Genomic DNA, 6,000 nt, shown 5'->3' with positions numbered 1-6,000 from the left:
AGATTTATGACTAGGCTTTCCCAGACACATGATAGTATGAAGAGACAATCACCTGAATGGAACTAGTGTCTGTGTTGAACATTTTGCATTGAAACCTGTGATTTACAGTTTTGATTTGATTTATTTAGCACAAAAAATACAAAGATACATTTAAAAGACATTAAGTAAAAAGGAAATGCAAAGGAAACAGACAAGGGGCTCGGCATGTTGGGTTTTCACAAGTATTCAACAATATACAACATGAAGAGAAAAAATAGAAAAGTATATAGTCCATAAAAAAAGGGACAGAAGAAAGTATTTTTCCATAAAGACTTTTTTGCTAATTTCTTTACGCGTTGTTTTGTTTTTTTAAATGGAAAACAGGACACAATAAAGATATGACGTCACAGTATTTTCCAGGGACGGTTTCACGTGATGGGATTTTGCCGGAATTACCTTGCTACCGGCTTCCGGGAAGATTTTCCGTCCGTCCGGCTCTGCGGACTCAAGGAGAGAAAAGGTAACGCCGCGGTCCTAAGCCACACTCTTTATTGAAATGATCAATTTAACAGTCAACTGCCAGGCCATTGTCACACGGCGGCTCCGTTGGAAGGCTCGAGTGCGCGTTCAGCGTGTGATACGCACAGTTAGCGGTGTGCGGCGACTTTCCCGAGGACTCGGGTTCCTGCTGTGTTTTCAGGGATTAGCTAGCTAGTTAGCTCGTCGCTAGCATCCCGTGCTAGAACGACGTGGGTGTTCTTTCTTCACTTTAGCCGGGTTTAACGTCGCCGTGGACGGCCACGCTGAGCTCTTACTACTCATTCATAAAACACTTTGCATCGCGAGCGAGCACGCGCGCGCGTGTGTGTTATATATGACACTCGACAAATGGACTGTCGCGTCACAATGTTGTTGTTTTCGCCGGTTAGCGCAATTCATGCTACTAGCTGCCTGCTAGCTAGCCACACGGGAGGCGGTGTAAGGTAGCAGCAGGTTGAATCACTGTGGTTGTGTCGACGCCGGGTTGTGACCCTGGCTCGAGCCGCCGCGCAGTGCGTGGTCGTGTGAGGAGTTGTGTCTGTTGACAGGTGTGACTTTAAATGACATGCGTACGCTCATAACTTGATACCTGTTGGTGGCAGCAATCTGTATGTGCAATCAAAATAGGGATGGACAGGTAGGAGATCCTAACGACCCCCAGTCACCCAGACTGCCAAAAGGTATTTGACAAGTGTATGCTGTCAGATATTGACTGGCAGTTTTAACATTCACAATGGAATTATGAGAAGATTATTCGCAAGAATGGTTGTTGTTACACCTTGTAGCCCCCCGGGCGCATTCGCCGAGACCCCCCCCCCCCCCCCCCCCCCCCCCCCGGGCGGGCGAGGTGACAGGTCGCGGTGCAATTCAGGGGTTCATCTGTAATGCTACTCGGAAGATGTGGGACTTTCTCATCAGCACCGCTTGTGATGCATCATGCAAACGTAGGCTGTCGCAGTGGTGGTGGTGGTGGTGTTGCTAAACTGTGTGGCGGCGGAATGAAACGGAGGTGGCTGACTCAGTCTGCCCGCGTCCACTACTCATCCGTGTCACGACACCGTCGACAGGGCTGCTTCTGTGTTTACACCCGGCCGGCGTAGGGCTTCCAATGCGACGGTGAGCGATCGAACGCGAGTTGCACCCTGAGCTAGTGGACACGGACATACGAGCTAGCAGCCAGGAGCTACCCCCTTAGCTTGACAGCTATCTCGGTTAGTGTTCCCCTTCCATTCATTCACACGGCCGTCCTCTCCGAGCACTGCCCGACACGCCGTGTCGTGGGTACGGCTCGTGTCTCACGCGAGCCGGGAGGTTGTCGTGGCCGATGAAATGCTGAGGTGTGGCTGGCACCAAGCCGGCAGCTGCGATGTGCATCGCGCCAATAGCAGGAGAAACCACGTGGTAAATCCAGACTGGGCCCGGGGAAGTTAGCACACAGCGGCTAACAGCACAAACACCCAGCAGCACGTCTACGCCCCCCGCTCCTCTGCGGGGGTTTTGGGCAGGATTTACACGACGTGCTTATCGCAATCTCATGGATAGTAGCCGTCCCTGTTGTACGTCGTGTGTGCGTAGACAGACAGACAGACAGACAGAGAGACAGACAGACAGACAGACAGACACGCCCCTGTGTCATAGCCGAGGTGTCCCCACTCGTGCAGCAGGCGAGATGCCGGTGTGGTTTACCACAGGATAACGAGCCTGGTATGAACGGGCTGTTTGTCGAGAGGGCGGCTTCACTTGTATGTTAATGTGCAATGATAAGTCACTTCACTACTGTTGGCTGCAGCAGACAGGAGGCAGGTGGTGGGGACTGCAGACATGTGGCCTTACAGCTGAGACGTAAGGTCCAAGATGGATGCTGTTTCCCCATGCATGACTCACGGATAAGATATATAGCTAATATGGACAGATGTTTATCCCTTCGTCTACAGAGTCTCTGTTTGCCTCTCACCAGTCCAGTACCATGCAGAATGAATGGAGGTTATAGTAGAAGAATAATTGTAAGACAAATACATGTGTCAGAACCAGTTTGTCTGACAGGAGGACACTGCTCGGCTTCCTGTTGTAAAAAAAAAAAGTGGCGCCTGGAGTCTGGGCTCTGTTTGGGTGTTAGCAGAATTCTAGTTAACCAGAGGAACATGGGCGGGAAGAACAAGGCTGCACTGGTGTGATGCTGTGTCACTGGAGCTAAGCTTTCACTGCCATTGCATCCTTCTCAGCTTGACATGTCCGACTTAATTAAACATTTGCTTTTATGTGCTCGTCACTGACACTAGATGGTTTGAAATGTGATCATGGAAAACCGGGTTTGTCTCAGGTTTCGACCGGTGTCTGTGGCAGAGAGCAGTGTCGTAAAGATTGTGCTGGTTCTGTGAAATCTACAGTTTTTCTCAGTGTTTAAGTCGCTGTAACTTTGCGATAAAGGAGCATTCCATAAATTTTTGGGGGGCATATGGAGAGTACTTGTCATGAGAAGTAATAGTCAACAATGGTACAGTGTCTTCCATGGCCCTGGTGAGAGCGTTCTAAAGTCTCACTGAATATCCCTGACAAAATCATCGGGCTTATCTGAAATTGGCCCTGAGACTTTTAATGTTGTAACAGAAATGTGCCAAACTGGGATTGTGGAGTCAGAAGGGTGTGTGAATTTACCAGATGGGGATTGCTGAATGTCACGCTCCATTTGGTTGCATCTTGGGAAATGTAGTATCCAGGATCTTTGGAGATAAACCCACAGTATAGATAAAATTCAGAATGGTTTTGACTGTTCCGACGAAACCTCTCAGTTAGCGCACATAACTTTGATTCCCTTCTTTTAAGGTCAGTGAACTTGAATATAGGCCTGATTTGTCCTAAATGTGTTGACCCTGCCTATTAATGGTTGACCAAGAAACACTTGGTTTTTTCAAACGTAACAGACCTGCAGCTTCCCTTTGACTACAATCTAAATTTGAGCCTAAGTTAACAGCTAAAGTGATCCAGTAGAGAGTTAAGTGGTGTCTTTTGCTACTGGACCTTTTTGTGTCACTGTGTTATTACCATAGCTGTGTGGCAGGTACAGATTTCAGCCTGCAGCCTCGTGAGCTGTGTACAATAGAGGAGCAACTAAAAGTATAAGTAAGTTTCAAAAGGCTTTTAGCATAAGCTGAGGAATCTGTGTGTTCATTGTATATTATGGCATTTTTAAAGTGCCGTGAAATCTGCAGCAAGGCAATGAATTCACAATGACTCATATATTTTTACTGATGTCATCGGGCTGTAAAGTTTGCTTACTTCTCCACATCAGTAGTATTGGAGAAAAGCAGTAATTAGCACTTTATTTAACAGCTAAGTTGCACTGGGTACAGTAAATAAAAATGATGTGTGTACAGACAGTAGTAAACTCACAGTGGCTACACCCCCTCTACGGTGGGTGACATGATAGCCAAGTTCTGTGACAAAATGTTCTCCCACTCTTCTCCTTAGCGGGTTATGGCAGTGCATGCTAAGGCTTATGCAACAGTTGAATGAGCATGTCTCACCAGCAGTGGTGCTGGTGGCTGGATCTCCATGGTGCTGTATGTCAGACCAGCTCAAATGACCGGACGTTGTGTGATCAGTTGTGGGGCGAGGGTGCCTTTCATTTGCTCACATACCTCCCCCTAAAACACAGATTCCTTCAGAAATGGGGCCCTCTGGGGTACCACCACCCTCTCTTTGCTAGTCCTGCAGTGCTGCAGACTGTACCCAGGATTTTGACTCATTAACCTCTTTCATAAATTCTGCAGACTAACCTATGTGGTGTTGATATTGTGTCCGTCACTGGCAAAATAGTTGAATCAGACCACATCTCATTCCTGCAGGATGGAGCATTTCCCCAAATGCCTAAAGGTTTTTAAGTTGTGCGTTTGCCAGTGAGAGTAGTAAAGGCTCCGAGGCAGTGTTAGTCTTAGACCCTATTTTAGCCCCGAGACTGTGTAGTCAGCATTTCATCTTCCAGCCAGCCCTGCTCGGTCTGACAAGCTTTCTGACTCTGGATCAGTCTTTGAAGTGCTTACTGCCTGAGTCTTTATTTAAAAAAAGATCTTTTAATGAGTTTCTCATAAAGATTTAAATGATAACTTCAGAAGTACAATGCACAGCACTCACATTTTATTCATCTTTAAATCTACCCCCTGTCTTATATTGCTGCCATTCTCTAAGCTCCAAGGCTCCAGTGTGGGTGACCATCAGTGTAACTCAGGGTTTTTCTAAGCAAGAGATTTCATCCGGCTGTATGGAAACCGTCGCTCAGTTCAAATCCATTGTCTTTCTGTCTCCTTTTGTTTGTGTGTTGATATAGTCATGGTAACAGTGGTGATTGTAGCCCTTTCTGCAGGGTGATTTCCTCTTCTTTGAAAAAAGAAACAACACCCTGATTCATCATGACTCAGGCTTTTTACACTGCTGCACCGGTGTACGTGCGTGTGTGTGTGCGCGTGTGTGAGAGTGAGTCAGAGACATACTTAATGTAGGTTTTGGATATAAATAGCAAATGTTTCATCATTACTATGACCATAGAACCGAAGGAGGGTGATTTCACTGCAATCAAATAAATGACTGTAGTATCTGTTTGGTGACATAACTGTGTAAAAATTGTCTAAATAGTTTCATCTATTCTGCATTATAAATTGTTCATTATTTCTTATGTATACTGTCTGTGCGAAAATGTGCTCAGAGTCGAACTGAATAAAAAGGTTTAGGTGCAAAAATTAAGGAAAGTTTGCCAGTTGATAAAAAACAACAATAAATTATTGTAGGAAATGTGAACTCAGGTCGAAAACAATTAAACTTTGGTCAGACAAATTGTTAGGGTACATTGAATTGTTATCAGCTCTAGTGTCCTTATATGAACCGGTCATAATTGTTATAGGGTAAGTCTCTGTCCTGATGCCTTGATGCTTGTTGCTGCTATAACAAGGGAATTTCCCCAGTGTGGGATTGATAAAATCCTATTTTATCTTATCTCTAAACCTGCTAAAAAAAACCCCTCATGTAATTGAAATTTTGCACAAGCCACAAATAGCGTTGACTGAACATCTTGACCTCATGTTACTTTACAAACACGTTGTTGTAAATCTCTGTGAGGTAAACCGATTTTAAACTACAGATAAACAGAAGAGCTTTGGTATCAGATGTTTACTGAATGCTTTTTAAGTTTTAAATTAGTAAAAAGCAATTAAGTTACATCAACAATAAATCCGGATTGCAGGATTTCACAAAAAAAAGTTTTTGAAAAGTATTATCTTAAAAAATACCGTATTAAACAGCTTATAATTAAGGAACTGAGTATTCTGTGGAGATGATCTCAGGTTTTTTTTACAATCCATGTTTTGGAGGTGGTGTTTAATTCCCCCCCATGCAAATATTTATTACAGTTGTGCTCCATCGATAATATAGATCCATTCTGAACAGACAATTTCTTGTTACGGATGATAGCACACCACAGAGTGCTCAAGT

At 44.9% G+C, this 6,000-nt stretch overlaps 1 protein-coding gene across 2 annotated transcripts in view; it reads left to right on the top strand.

Moving 5' to 3' along the window:
- The first annotated feature begins 415 nt into the window (after nucleotides 1–415).
- LOC118298913 (eukaryotic translation initiation factor 4 gamma 1-like) overlaps nucleotides 416–6,000 on the top strand; it is a 36,006-nt gene continuing 30,421 nt past the window's right edge. The window contains exon 1 of one of the 2 annotated variants that reach the window (XM_035622114.2): nucleotides 416–499. The gene's annotated coding sequence lies outside the window, so the exon portion shown is untranslated. Of the gene's footprint in view, nucleotides 500–1,509; nucleotides 1,636–6,000 lie in introns of those variants that run through there. The other variant, XM_047335413.1, reaches the window with a different exon arrangement.

This window comes from Scophthalmus maximus, chromosome 11 (genome assembly GCF_022379125.1).
Source record: "Scophthalmus maximus strain ysfricsl-2021 chromosome 11, ASM2237912v1, whole genome shotgun sequence".
Taxonomy (NCBI): Eukaryota; Metazoa; Chordata; class Actinopteri; order Pleuronectiformes; family Scophthalmidae; genus Scophthalmus; species Scophthalmus maximus.
The sequence above is the reverse complement of the archived record's forward strand: the minus strand, read 5'-3'. Positions and strand labels throughout refer to the sequence as shown.